General features: G+C 37.8%; 1 protein-coding gene across 44 annotated transcripts in view; it reads left to right on the top strand.

The window, feature by feature from the left end:
* Positions 1-15121, top strand: part of PLCB4 (phospholipase C beta 4) — a 409930-nt gene that overhangs the window by 209092 nt on the left and 185717 nt on the right. For 5 of the 44 annotated variants that reach the window (XM_074004792.1, XM_074004804.1, XM_074004797.1 and 2 more), the window contains exon 1: positions 512-633. The exons of the other annotated variants lie outside the window; for them this stretch is intronic. The gene's annotated coding sequence lies outside the window, so the exon portion shown is untranslated. Of the gene's footprint in view, positions 1-511; positions 634-15121 lie in introns of those variants that run through there. 44 annotated transcript variants of the gene reach the window in all.

The raw sequence follows: 15121 nt of genomic DNA, 5'->3' as shown, positions 1-15121 counted from the left end.
ACCTTTTCATTTAAAATAATACTACCAGCACCTACCCATGTTACGAAAAGCTCTTTGGAATCGTCACATTTAATGGCCTTGTACTGTTTTGCCATTTGGCTTTGTGATAGTTGACTTTACCCCACCCTATTGCTGGAGTTTAGGGTGTTTCATGTTTTCCATTGCTAGGAACAAACTGGCTGTTGGCCAGCCAACCCCTTTTGTATTTCACAAATGGTAAAGCCAAGGCACCTATAATAAGCCAAGATGGGGACTGACTTGTTCAGTTGCTGGAAGCCAAAAGACTCTTGCATAAAAAGCAGCCTTCTGACTAGAAGAGGGGCTGTGGGGTTTCTAGGAATAAAGATTAATAAACTACTTAGGTCATATTCGCTGAGAAGTTTAATCTGAGTGGGCCACTGACCTTCTGGCCTCTGGAAAGGAGATCCATTGAATTTCAAAGCCCTTTGATACTCCTCCCATTTCCTGTGGAATTTTGATTGTGGGTAAAGGTTCAAAACACTGGTTCTTCACATTGGATTTCCAAGTTGGGAAGAGAAGGCAGGAAGACCTATCAAAGGACAAAGATATTGTGTTCTCCACTTTAATCTGAAAGATGGAGCGGCAGGGGAGAAGGGAAGGGAAGAAAAGGAGGTGGGTGTCTCTATCCTAATTTCACTGGGTTTCTCATCCCCTGTTAGTTGAAGTTACCAAACAGGAAAGCATTCTCCTTAGGGAGAAAAATGGTAAGAAAACTAATGCCTGCCTTGCTTGAATTTTCAGTGCTGCCAAACACCTATGTTTGTGACTTACTGATTGTGTACTGTGAACCTAGCCTGCTTCGCATCAGCTGTTCTTGTCTTTGGTTGCATCTTTTCTTTGTGAAATTTCACTCTGTGAGGAAATACTGAATTCGAGGGAGATACAGTCCTTACTGAGCATGCTGAAGTAAATCCAGCTATTAAATCCAGCGTAAATCGCAGCAGAAGGTAGTGTATCAGAAATGTGGTTCTGTATGCTGAACATGTGTTCATAATAACAGTGCCTGGAGGCATATTTGTATTATAGTTCAGCAAAGGAAGGAGACAGGAAGGAGACTCTTAGCTTAGGGCAAAGAAACATCTGCTCAAAAAAAAAAAAAAAACAAAAAAAAAGAGGTATACCACATTTTATGTAATAAATGCTGTTTTGAAAGTTTCTCTGGAATTAGTTTCCCATATTAAATCATGCTTCAAACTTTCTTAGGAACTTCACTTTTTCAAAGAGCTTTTCTATTAAATTTTTGAGAGAGAGCAGAATTTCTTGACAGTTAAGTATGCTAACCCGGTCATGAGGCTACCTTATTCAAATATTGGCTTCACCATTCAGTAGCTTTGTGACTTTGGAAAGTGATTTAATTGCTTGAGGGCTTAATTTCCCTAACTGCAAAACAGACACAATAATAGCACCGTCACATAAAGTCTCTGTACAGATTCGATGTGAAAGAACATTTTAGAATGCAGTATTAGAAGTCGTTTAATCATTTTAAAATGTTACTATTAATAATATGTTAATTAGCAAGTGATATTATGCATGTAAAATAAAATTTTGGAACAATATTTTTCTTACTGCAAGCCGGGTCTGTAGGCTAGGCATATTAAAATATTTAAAATAAGTCATTGTATATTAGGTTAAAACGATGGAATGAAAACACTCCAGATTAGGAGAGTTTCAAAGTAATTCAACTGAACTGTAAAGCAAAATACATATAAAAACACAATTGTATTCTAAAATGTTTTACTCTTAGGTTTATCATATAACATTTTATTACCTAAAACTGCTAACACATGTAGGTTTTATATTTAAAATGCTAGTTTCTATTTAGTTTGAAATGTGGAGCTGAATGATTTTGCAAAATTAAATTGGGAATGAGTTATATTTTAGGTTCCCTGGAAAATTGTCTGTAGTTAGATGGCTGATATTGTTCCTTCTTATTTAGTTTAATTGAAAAAAAATTTGCATTGAAGAATTAAACACACTCTAAAATTTCAATAAATATTCCATGACTACTTTATTTATCTAGATATCAGCTTACTAACAATATCAGCCGTCCAAGTTAAACAAAAAGTAAAACATCCAGAAGTGAAAAATACAGCCAAATGTTGTAAATGGCTAGTATACAGACCCTGCTATAAAATGCTATTATAAAATCCAGCTGCCCTCACTCAGAGCCTACTGATCCTTATGTATCACATAATCTTTCCCTTGTTCCTTCCTCTGAAGAGAATAGGAGCTATAAACAGGAACAGTTTGGGAGAAAACAAAGCCTGGCATCAAAAGAGATATAGAACAAAATGCGGACACACAACCTTGTTACCACAGGGCATGGTGACCAAGGCATTCCTTTCTTCATTCAGTTATTCACTCCTTCATCAAAGATTCTCTAATCATCTGTTATAGTACCAGTCTCTCTTCTAGGTATAGGCTTTAGAAAAGCAGGTAGGAGAGATTCAGAGAAAAATAGGATATAAACATTTCTCTGTCAGGTTGCTCACAATAAGGTTGACATATTTGTGTTCACAATAATTAATGTCATCCAGAAAAGTGATGTTACAGTTCTATGTACTTTAGAGTCACAGATGGTTTACTTTAATTTTATTATACCCCCATACTCACACTCTGGACTGCTTTGCAAGTTTCTAATTGCTTCCTCTCCCTACCTTTTTTTGGATTTCCTCTCTTCTTCCCTGTATCTCCTTAATACTCTTAAATAATATCATTTATATAACATAATCACAGTGCCCACTTACTCACTAGAGACCCACAGAGATCTGTCATCCGATTCAACCTATTTTAGCAGGTATATAGGTTAGCTTTTGTTGTGTAACAAACCACCCTCAAATTTTGTAGAATTTTTTTTAAACATGTGTTATTTCTCACAATTCTCTGTTTCTCTGTATTTGTTGGGTGGTTTTTCTGGCCATGGCTGGCTTGGCTCAGGTTGAATAACCTAGGATAGCCTCACTCACATATCTGGGGCCTTAGCCGGGATGACTGGATTGACTGAGACTTCTCTCTATGTGGCCTCTCATCTTCCAATAGGTTTTCTTAACCTTTTAAACACAATAATCTCAGGGTTTCAAAGAGAACAAGAAGGAAAACCCCAACATACAAGTACTTTTCATGCCTCTGATTTGTTTCAAAGCAAGTCGCATGTCTAAAACTCATATTCAATATCCATGTAGAACAACAGTCTTCATATCTTGATGGGAGAAGCTGTGTAGTCATATTACAAAGGAGTGTGATCAAGGGAGGGGAATACTTTCAGGTCATGCTTGGCAATGGTCTACCATGCCTGGAGAAGGAGCAGTAAATATATCCCCCGAGAAGGGCCACACTTCATCTTCAGGGAGAAGCCATTGGTCTGAACTAGTCATATACCTGCTCCTCCTTCTACCCCTGCCCCCAACTGAGGCTGCATGCAAAGGAGGATGGTAAGTAAATAAAGCCCTGTATGCAATTATGTATTACATTTGTCTCACATGACAGAGTTCTGTCTCACTTATTTTCCCTTAACAAAATCCACTGAGGCCTTTCAGAGTTAGCCGTATTCAAAGACACCATGAATTTCTATCTTCAACCCTTATGTGACTGAAGGCTGATCTCATAGGTGGTGTTTGGGGGATGGTTTTATGAAGTACTTTAAGGTTTCAGAAGCAAGATGATGTCTAGCTGCTGATCATTTATAGTCTCAACATTACATGTTGCATTTCACATAAGGATTCTTATCCTTTATGGCCTAGCTCAGAAGCTTTCTCCAGGAGGCCTTTCCACCCTTTTCTCTCCTGGGCAGGGGTCATCTCTCCTGGTTCTAAATTCCTGTAAAATATTTTTTTTGCTTATGTTGAATAGTCTACCTACTCTGCTGGATTTGAGTTTGTTAGGATAGAGTCTGTGTCTTATCCACTATTGAATTCTATGTAGTATCTAGCTTAGCAGGGACACAGTGAAATAATAAATCATCCCTTGATAAAGAAAAAAGAGGCTATATTTAACCCTAATGTCCTAGTTTATTCCCTTTCTATTATATTTTTTAATGTTCCATTTAATTGTTTTCTATCCCTGAGTCACCAACACTTAAGGCCACTGTCATGTATGGATTCCTCTGTTAATTCCTTCATTGAGAAAAGTCAGAAGAGGGACACATTCATTCATTCTATACAATTCTATATTGAGCACCCACTATGTGTCCCATATATTTATGTGACAGAAACACAGCAGAAAACAAAATATATAAGTCACTACTCTGGTAGAGGAAAACACAAACAAGATATATAAAGGATCAGAGATCAAATTGTTGGTGTGTGTTACGTAGAAACATCTAGGAGGTAAGAAGAAAGATCCTGGTGGTGGTGAGATGCCATTTTGCTCTGAGTGGCCAGGAAAAGCATCTTAGATATGGTGACATTTAGGCAGTAAGCCATGCCGATATTTAGGGAAGAATGGTCTAAACTGAGGTAATGGTATCCGCAAAGGCCCTGAGGCAGAATTGCAAGTGGCCTCTATGAGGTACAGGAGGAAGTCCGTGTGGCTAGAGTCAAGTGAGCATGGGAAAGGAATAGGAGATGAATGCAGGGAGATATAAGGCTAGATTATATAAGGTCTTATACAGCGTATTGTATAGATTGGCTTGTATTCCAAGGGAGATGAGGAGCCCTGTGAAGAAAGGATAAAGAACCAAAGATATAGAGAATTATATGGGTTTGAAGAAAGAGACAGAGGAGAGGGAAATGTATGATCTTTTTTGTCCCTCTCCTCCAACATTAAATGAATTTCTCACCTTGTTCCACCCTGTGAAAAATCTGCTTCCAAGATTGACTCTGTGTTTGCTAATCATCAGTATCTATGACATGTATAGAAACACCTTCTTCCACAGGAAATAGATAAATAGATCAAAGATAAATAGACTATACAGCATTTGCTGGTAATTCTTGCCATTTTACCAGACATAATCCTTTAAAAAACATGTTCCATATTTATGTAGTGCTTTATTATAATTTAGGTTCTCAAAAGGATTCGTTGTTAAACCAGGTCTAGAGCTCTGCTTAAGTTGTTTCAATAAGACCCAACTCATTATATGTTATAAATGAAAAAGCAGTTATTTAAGTTACAATGGCCTTGATGTTACAGGACTATAAATGGGAGGATGCTGAAGGGAGGGGAGAACATTCACTTTCAGCATGATAAAACATGCTGCATGAAGATATGTTATTTTTACAAACTCATTTTCTGCAAAGAAAACCGTCAAAAAAACAAGGAACTTTCTGTGTAAGTGTGCTAGGAATATTTTTTAAAAATTTGTTACAAAAGTAACATATTGTAATAAATGTAAACAATTTAGAAATTTTTAGCATTTTAAAAATGTAATTATAGTCAGTTTCTAATGGCATTATTTTAACCAGGGCAAACCAGCCTTGTTATGAACACATTTGTTTATTTTCAAGATAAGTTGATTAGAGCCAACTTATTGGTTTCATGTGACTAATACTGGGCTGTGGTGTGCATTGTTTAGTCAAAGAAAAAATTGAATTATCATTTTTACTTTCTGTGGCCTTTAGTAAATAAAGCCTGATTTACTAAATAAAGCCTGACTTACTAAGTTCTTTTTAGCATAGTATAGTTCTCATACTAGAATTCATAGGAAATCTAGAAACCCGCTTAGGGGCCCTCTTTTATAATAAATTGATATGCTTGAGTACATGCTTATTTATTACTGCATTATAGAACAGCTTTCTGAGGTTCTTCTTTCTCAGGAAAGTAAATAAACATTACAGAGGATATATTTGTTACTCTGTGTGACCCGGTAAACAGTTCTGCTGGAGAAAATTTTGAAAATACATGATCAACAAATGCATGCTTTGGGGCCATAAACAAAATAAGCAAAAAAGATGTTTTAGATCCTAGAAAAGCTTGATGGAACATTCTACTGTCTGGTAAACTAAAGACCAGAGTAAATATGGCTCCAGGTAGCAAGTGAACAGCCAGAACAGGGTCAATGCCAGTGTTTACTTGCAGGGGTTAGAATGCTGTACAGCAGTGAAAATAGTGTCCATGTCTGTTGTGAAATAGAACAATGCCATAAATGTGTAGGCATCATCTCTTTTATCTTGGGAGCCTCCTGCAAAGTGACATTATAGGCATGTCTGTTTTCAGATGGAGAAACTCCTTGAAATATAGTTTGTGAGATTCTCTTTCGGCTTCATAGTTATTCGTTGATACAGGTCTTAAAATTGGTTCTTTTCACATGGAATGCACTTTGCCATTAAAAGGAATTCATGTGTCTCATGAAAATGTAAGATATCTTGTGTAAATGTGTGTGTTGGTGGGTATTTGAAATTAGCCTGGAGTTTAGGAGTTTTAGGGTTTTTTCCATCTACTTTTAAATTCTTGGACATAGATGCCTATAATTAGGTAGTTTATCAACAATCAAATAGGCTAAAATATAATTAACACATTTGGGATATATCTCCACCCATAAACCTACATACTTCTTTGTAAAAGTTTTGCCAAAGTTTGTATTTATCATATGAGGAGGTGGTTATGGGTATAGTGGAAGAGACAGATTTAGGTTTGGAAGGTAATAATTAGGGAAGGCTCTCTGGCTTCTGGTTTTGCTTCAGTGTTTACATCTATTTCTTCAGACCTAAAGCCTTTTGTCTCAGGACCAGTGTTTTATTCCATGAGGCCAAGAGAGAAAATGCTAGTTGTGTGGCCAATTACTTAAGCTTAAGAATGTCACATAATATTCTGCAGAGAACTAAGAATGTATCTTGAGGTACTACATCTAGGTTCAAACATAACCACAACATACAGTGGGATTCACAGTATTTTAAGATCATGCCAGTGAGGTCATTCTGAGTCATGACCTCATGGATAGAGGATTCTAATCAACTGCTGAAGTCTACAGAGAACTAAACGAAGGAAAGAGACCTGAGATCTGGTAGGAGGGAATTTTGAAGAGCCATCAGTATCTTTATATAGACTTTCCATCCCCTAGGATCTGTATGGTCAAATAACCAGAAAGATTTCCATGGTCACCTTCCTGGACACCTGGCTGTGAGCCAAACAACTTCTTCAATCTCTTGCCAGGTCTCTAATCTGTGGGTCAAAGAATACCATATTTATGCGTGATCTTTTGAGATAGTGGATGCTCTGTGAATTTCAGGTAGTGGTTTTTTTTGTTTGTTTTTTCCTCACCAGGGAGCATCATACTTTTTCAGCATGTTTGTTAACAGTGAACATTTTATTTAAAAAAAAATCATGACAATAAATTCACGCATTGCCAAGTAACAGGTGTCTGCTATCTGTTTCTGTCAGATAAACTTTATACCTTTTCTGGAATATATGAGTTAGAAAACCTGAGGTATCAGACCCAGCTGACTCAAGCACTGACATACCAGGCATTTCTCTGTTTAATCATCACTCAACTCATGGATGAAAGTATTAGGAAACAGAAGGGATTATGAAGATAACTAAAGTTATTACTGGTACTTGAACTGAATTTGTCTTAAAATATCGGTTTACTTTGATATATGCTACAAAGACCTTAATCATGTTTCTGTCTGATTCTTTTGTGAAATGAAAGTACCAATACAGAATGAACTGTTTTGATAAGCTCCCTCACAATTTTAAAGTATAAAGTTAATCTCTAAGAACTAATAAGCAATGATTCCATTTTCCTGATTTTATTTTTATGAGCCACAGTTTTATATCCCACTGCTTATCTGATTTGAAAATGGTTGTAATATTTGGAGAAAGTTAATATTGAGTCATGCCAAAACCTTAATAAACTTAGTCTTGAACTAATATTTCAGGCTCATGAGGGATTTCTGTATGCTAAGATAGATTTTAATATTACAGAAATGCAATAGTGACCTTTCCATAAAACCTTAATAAAATTACTTTGTGATATAAAGCAGAAGAGATGGGAACTTTCTTGAAAGAGAGTATGCATGATTTATCTGCATTTCATGGCTTAATCTTATATCTCATTTCTTCTGATCTCTTATGTTTTTCTTTCCCTTAAGGCAAACAACAGTAATTTCCATATTTTTAAACTAAAGAACAGACACAATTTTTCAAAGGCATGTTTTCGCTCTGCACCAGTGAGATTGGGTTTTGGACTGGCAGTTCAAGGATGTGGTTCTGTTGCAGTTCCACCAGCAGGATTGTGGCTCCTTGCCCAGCTCACCTAAGGTTTCTTGGCCTCTGTTCCCACTCTATTACAGGAAGAGCTCAGATTAAGTCTGAAATCCCTAGGATTGTCTTTTATCAACTGTTGCTTAAATGTTATAACTTTCATATTCTTCAACATTCTGGTATTTTGTTGATATGGTTCTTAAAATTGTGGCACAGAAATGTACAAAATACTCTAAGCAATGTTAGGATCTGAAAGTTCATTAATATTGTTATAGCCCTTGATCAGTGACCTTCCTAACACTGCGTTAAGGTTTCAACAAGTACCTCTTCACCATTAGCCTGTTAAGGTTGGAGTTCACCAAAAGTTCAGATGTTTTTCACATAAAAAGGCCTTTTTCTTTTGTCCTGTAGTTGTTGTTTTTGTTTTTTTTTTTTTTTTTTAACTTCTACGATCTTTGCATTGCTCACTTTTACATCGATCTTGATAATATGGCTCATTCTTCAAAGCAGTCCTTTTGTAGCAGTGAGTCCAGCTCAGGACATATTTGGACATCTGCAATACTGGAGGGAGCACTGGTGGAGATATCTTAGGAGGCTGCTGAAAACCAGGGAGTGGAGTTTTGGAAGGGTGAGGAGAAGAGCAATACCATAAGATTGCCCTGGGAGGGAGAATACTGAGAGCCAAAAAGGATAAAGGACAGAGGAGTTGGAGGGATGGCCACATGTGGAAAGAGGATCAGGCCGAAGGTGGGAGTTACATTCTAGAAAGGTTAAGAAAGATCAGGACCAACATAAGAACATTGAGCTTGAAGACCAAAAGGTTCAGCTACTCAAAAAGGCATATTTTGAACAGAATATATATGCTAGATTCCATACTTTAAGATATTTACAGTGAGTTGACAGTTAGGAAATAAGGGTATCCAGCAAAGTCTTTTCTCCTTTTTTCACAAAAATTGGTCATGGGAAGGTGTAACATAGATGGCCAAAATATACCTTGATTATAAGCTTTCTTCTCTGAAAAACTTCAGAGCACAATAATTAATTTAGTGACAGTAGCTATTTTGTCCACAAAACTCAATTTAACTTATTATTCGTGCAATTGTCACACTTGAATCTTATCTCTTTTCCTGTTTTACCTTGGGGGTTGGTTTCAAATAGGGCAGAATAGAAATCAAAATATATATGCAATGGCTTAATCATACTTGTGATTTCACCAGTATTAAATATAGGCAGCAACATTGATTTTATTAAAATAATCCCTACAAAAATTCCCAAAATAGCATTGTAGACCAATTAATGGCATGGCCTAAGTGGCTAGATTGTGATGTTTTTATAAAACTAAGTTTTTTTTGTTTTGTTTTGTTTTTTTTTTTGAGACGGAGTCTCGCTCTGTTGCCCAGGCTGGAGTGCAGTGGCCGGATCTCAGCTCACTGCAAACTTCGCCTCCCGGGTTCACACCATTCTCCTGCCTCAGCCTCCCGAGTAGCTGGGACTATGGGCGCCCACCACCACGCCCGGCTAGTTTTTTGTATTTTTTAGTAGAGACGGGGTTTCACCGTGTTAGCCAGGATGGTCTCGATCTCCCGACCTCGTGATCCGTCCGTCTCGGCCTCCCAAAGTGCTGGGATTACAGGCTTGAGCCACCGCGCCTGGCCAAAACTAAGTTTTCTCAATCATATTTGGAACACTCTACAAACAAAGCCAGGATTTAAAGACACAGTGATCTATCTAAAGTGAATAATGATTTTATAAGGGAATTTAAAAAAGAAACTTGAAATTTTCAGGTTTTTTTTTTTTTTTTTTTGATAATATAAAATATTTACTGATGTTGATGCTGAGGTTACCAGGATCTCTGTCCTCAGGTCATTTCAAAGTGGGAAATTGGATACTGATAGTAATGTGGGCATGTCTTTTATTGAAGCAATCCTTATTTTTGATTTAACTACCCCTTATTAAAGCAGCTTAAATACAGTCCCAGGAAAGGATGAGTTCCCCTCATTTTGGTTGGAGGCCATATCTTTAGAGTGTTTTTTACTTAAAATTAAGGAACTTTCGTCATGAGAACCAAGATCAGACAATGAGGGTGTTCGGTCAAAAGGTTTGTTAAATTCTATTAATAGTTCTACCATAATTGAGGGATTCTAAGCTTTCTGAGCTTTACTTTCCACGTTTTTCCAGTTGTGTTAAGATTTCTAACTTCAAGAGAATATGTAAAAATAGTTGGTAAATGGTGAAACAGTAAATGGATGCTGGGTGCCTTTATTGTGAGAGCTTCTAGAAGTGTGTCATGTCAGTGGTAAATAGCCCCTAGCATAAGCTTTTAGAGCAGAGTGGTGACTTTCATTTCTCATTACTGCAGAAAGTTCAGCATCTCTTGCCTAATGAGAATGTCATCCTCCTGGTCTCCAGGTCAGGCCATTGAGTTCTTTCTGATGTGTCTTTGAAACTTGCTGGGAGTCTTGTAGCATTTTAGAATATGCTGGATCAAACTTTATCCCTTCAGAAAAAAACAAGCAAACAACAACAACAACAAAACAAATTGATTGCAGACACAAGGACCAAAGCAATTTTGTAACTGTTTGTTAGTACTGACACTTGGGAAAAGCAAGGATTTGTCTAACAAGGGGCAGGGAATTTAGTTAAAGAAGCTCCATTTTCTCTCTCTTTCCCTGCCTGTGGATATGGTTTGAATTAGAAGGTAAAGAAATTTGCTAAAATAAAACACCATGTGAACTCTTGGGAATTGCTTCACATCCAACTCTCTGACCTTTGATATCCTTCTTATTGCCTCTGGGCCTTGTTAGAGTGAGGGATGTTTTTCAGTTTCTATATAAGCAATGGCAGCAAACATGTTTTAAAATAATCCAATAAAAGCACCCATCTTATGAAAGGGACAATTATTTGAAGACTGTTGACCTTACAAGAATTGGGCAAGGATTTGGCATCTTGAAAGTGTGCTTTGATACTGAAGAGTTGTTCTAGAAATGCCACTATGTCATTACTCTGTCAGTTACTCTTTAATACACAATAGTAATGCATTGTTTTAAATATTACTTGGCCCATCTGAATGTGGCATTCATTTTTTCATTTTTGGAAATATATTTCAGGCAGGATATATATGGTTCTTAAATAACATTTATATGTCACAGGAGCTCAAATAATGTTTAATCAAACTAATGTTTTTTTGGCATCACAGAGATCAAACTAATATAAGCTAAGAAAGCATCAGATAAATTACTGTTTCAGCCTCTGTATTTTACAGACAAGGATACTAAGGCTCAAAGGGTTAAGGGTCTTCCTCAAGATCACACACCTAGTTGGGACAGAGCTGGGGCTGGAATGCAGGTCTTTCATCTCCAATTGCCCTTCTGTTTCCATTCCAGCATGCTATATAGCTCATATTAATTTAATATTAATTGTGGAAACAGTGTAATATATAATCAAATGCCGACTCATTTTAAAGATGGTCAAATTACTTATAAAACCATAAACTTTGTATCTTTCTAATTCACTTTTCCAATGTCAAGTTAGATTTATTTCAAGTTGTGTGAATGTTATTGCTGGCATTTCTGATGTGAATGAAATAGACTCAATTCCAACTCCACTCTCCCTGCTGGTCTATCAGACAAAGCCAAAGACAGCATCTAATATTTACAGCTAGTTTTAATATGCAGCCTCACTTACATAAACCAATTTGCACAGTAGATTTCCCATTATTTGAAGTAGTAGTTAATTAATAATGCCAAACCTGAGGAGGAGGGGTCTGAAAAGGTAACACTTTTAACATAAGCTAACTGAGATTAAGGATTTTGTTTCCTTTTCCTTTCAGACTGGATGTATTTTTTGTGCATAAAAAAGACAAAGAGGAAGAAAGGTTTAGAGATTTTGAAAATAATGTGCATGTATAAAAAAATTAAATCAACCTCCCCAAACCTCGAATTCCATGTAATTTTTTTTCTCACTATCTTTATTTTATTAGTTCCATCTCTGTACTTACTTTAAGCTTTTGGACTTCAGGTGGAAAAATTTTGGACACATAAGGAGATAAATGACCTTGTGTGAGATTTGAGATTTATGTAGGTGACATTTTTTTGACTAAAGGTTCCTTTCAGGTCATGGGGCAGTACCCCTGTGTGTATGAACATATGAAGACTGTTGATTTCGGATATCCTTAAGCTTGAAAACTTGAGGAGGAATGTTTTATTTTCTCCTTCTATGGTCTGGGCTCAGTTCTAATATGCATGGTCTTAGGCTTTATCCTCTTCTTATGACTCCTGTATAATAATAGCAAAGACCTATTTATAAAGTAGCTTGGAGAATTTTTAAATACAAGGAATTTTGATTAAATTGAAGAACTCGTTGTGTGTGTGTTTATTTTAATCAGAAAATAGTTTTAAAATAAGGGATGCCTTGAGTCCTTGAATTTGTGCCTGCTGCTTTCCAGAGCACTTTGCCCATTTTTGTGAAGTCTGATTTTACAATCCTCAGGCTTACTCCATACTCACGCCTGAGGCAACCTTCAGAGAGCTTATTCAAGCGAAGATAAAATAAAAATCTTCCTTTGAAATAGTCCAATAATTCAGGCAAAATCAGGCTTCTAAAAAGAGCTTTCCCTCTTGACATATATGATTCATGTTGGCGATGTTTTGCCTAATAATTGTGGCAGGCAGTTCAAGGGCAAATGAAGGGCAAAGTACAGAGGACTGGGCATAAGAGACAGGAGGACCTTATGAGCTGCCCAGAGGTGTCCTCTAAAGAGACAGTCTCTAGGGATAAGAACACCACACACCTCAAGAGGACATGTCCAGGGTCAAGCCCCACCAGTGAGGACCTAGGTGCCAATCTGAATAGCCCTTACTAAGGGACAGTGGTCAGAGGGTCTAAGGAGATCAGAGGTTCAGGCCGTAGAGGTGTGGTTGGGATGTTTTTTCTAGAAATTATTTATAGGCACAACTGAGGCTGTCAAACTTAGTAAAGAATGGAAACTCGTTCTACAGGCCTGATTTTAGCCTGCAGCAGGCAGGCAGCAGGGTGTGAGTTGAGAACAAAACATTGTGAACAGCATTTCAAGATACTGGAGAGAGAAGCAGGTATACGCAGAAATGGTACTAAAGTGTGTATTTGGGCTGAGCGCAGTGGCTCACTCCTGTAATCTCAGCAGTTTGGGAGGCCAAGGCAGGCAGATCACCTGAGGCCAGGAGTTTGAGACAAGCCTGACCAACATGGCGAAACCCTGTCTCTACTAAAAACTCAAAAATTAGCCGGGTGTGGTGGTGCACACCTGTAATCCTAGCTACTCAGGAGGCTGAGGCAGGAGAATCACTTGAACCCGGGAAGCAGAGGTTGCAGTGAGCCCAGATCATGCCACTGCACTCCACCCTGGGTGACAGAGTGAGACTCAAGAAAGAAAGAAAAAGAGAGAGAGAGAGACAGAGAGAGAGATAGAGACACAGACAGAAATAAGGAAATAAAGGAAAGAATGGAATGGAACAGAATGGAAAGGAAAGAGGAAAGGGAAAGAAGAAGGAAGGAAGAAAGGAAGGAAGGAGGGAGGGAGGGAAGGAAGAAAGGAAGGGAAAGAAGGAAGGAAGGAAAGAAGTCACTGCACTCTAGCCTGGGTGACAGAGAGAGACTCTGTGAGAAAGAGATAAAGAGAGGAAGGAAGGAAGGAGGAAGGAAGGAAGGAAGGAAGGAAGGAAGGAAGGAAGGAAGGAAGTGGGGGAGGGAAGGAAGGAAAGAAGTCACTGCACTCCAGCCTGGGTGACAGAGAGAGACTCTGTGAGAAAGAGATAAAGAGAGGAAGGAAGGAAGGAAAGGAAGGAAGGAAGGAAGGAAGGAAGGAAGGGAGGGAGGGAGGGAGGGAGGGAGGGAGAGAGAAAGGAAGGGCGGGAAGGAAAGATAAAGTGTGTATTTGTATAAGAGAAGAGTCCATTGTCCTTTCTGCCTTGATTTGTTTTGGGGATTGGTTGGGAGCTCCTCCACATAATAAGATATTCATACATTCATTCTTTCATTCATTCATTGTTTACTGCTGTATACTGGACACTATAGTAGCAAAAAAGGCCCCAGCCTTCACAGAAGTCATCATATAGTGACGATACAGATAAACAAATAGCTGTTTACCATGTAGGGTGGTGAGTTTTTCAAAGAGGGGAAGTACGAGGTGCTTAAGTGAAAATACAGAGTGGTGCCTGATCCAGTTTCTCTAAATAATAACCAGTAAGTTTAGGGGAGTAAATAACCAGTAAGTTAGTAAATGAGAAGAAAAGAGAAATGTGCAAAATGCTCAGTACTGGGGGCAAGGAATCAATTCCGATGAATCCAGAGAGGAGAATGTAAAGGGAAAGGCGGTGAGGCAAGATGCTGCTTTCCAGTACAGCGGAGAGCACATTTCTTCTGGAATCCTTGTGTTTTAACATAATCTTTCTCTTCAGGTCATTTGTCAGTTGCAGTTCCTTAAACTTAAAGGAATTTGCTGGGTGACTCTTACCCAATTTTTTTTTTCTGAGTTCTTAGGAGAAATATTAGCATTCATAGCTTGTAGTTAACACGGAGCATAACGGTTTGGGCCAAAAGAGGTAACTGCTTGAAGTTATTTAAGTGGCTGCGAAGTCTGCATTGCAGATTGAAGGGATGTTGTGTTGGCTGAGTGTTTGGTTATGACTCAGTCACCCTTTATTTACTTTCCTCAAGTTGCTTGTCATTCTTAACTGGTTTCTTCTTACTTAACTCTTAAGGATGAGGCTTGAAAAAAAAATGGTTGAGAAAATTATTCATTTACTTCAAGCCCTCAGTGTCTACTCTTGGTCTTGGATGGAAAGCAAGTACTGGCCTTCAGAATCTCCATAAGCTCAGTTTCCCATGGACTTCCTGAGAAAAGTATGCATTGTAGACAAATGGGCTGTCTTTCTTACTTACCCAAGCTTTAGTTCCAAATACTTAACCAGCCTCTTTTTCCTGGTAA

Source organism: Macaca fascicularis, chromosome 10, assembly GCF_037993035.2.
Source record: "Macaca fascicularis isolate 582-1 chromosome 10, T2T-MFA8v1.1".
Classification (NCBI taxonomy): Eukaryota; Metazoa; Chordata; class Mammalia; order Primates; family Cercopithecidae; genus Macaca; species Macaca fascicularis.
The sequence above is the reverse complement of the archived record's forward strand: the minus strand, read 5'-3'. Positions and strand labels throughout refer to the sequence as shown.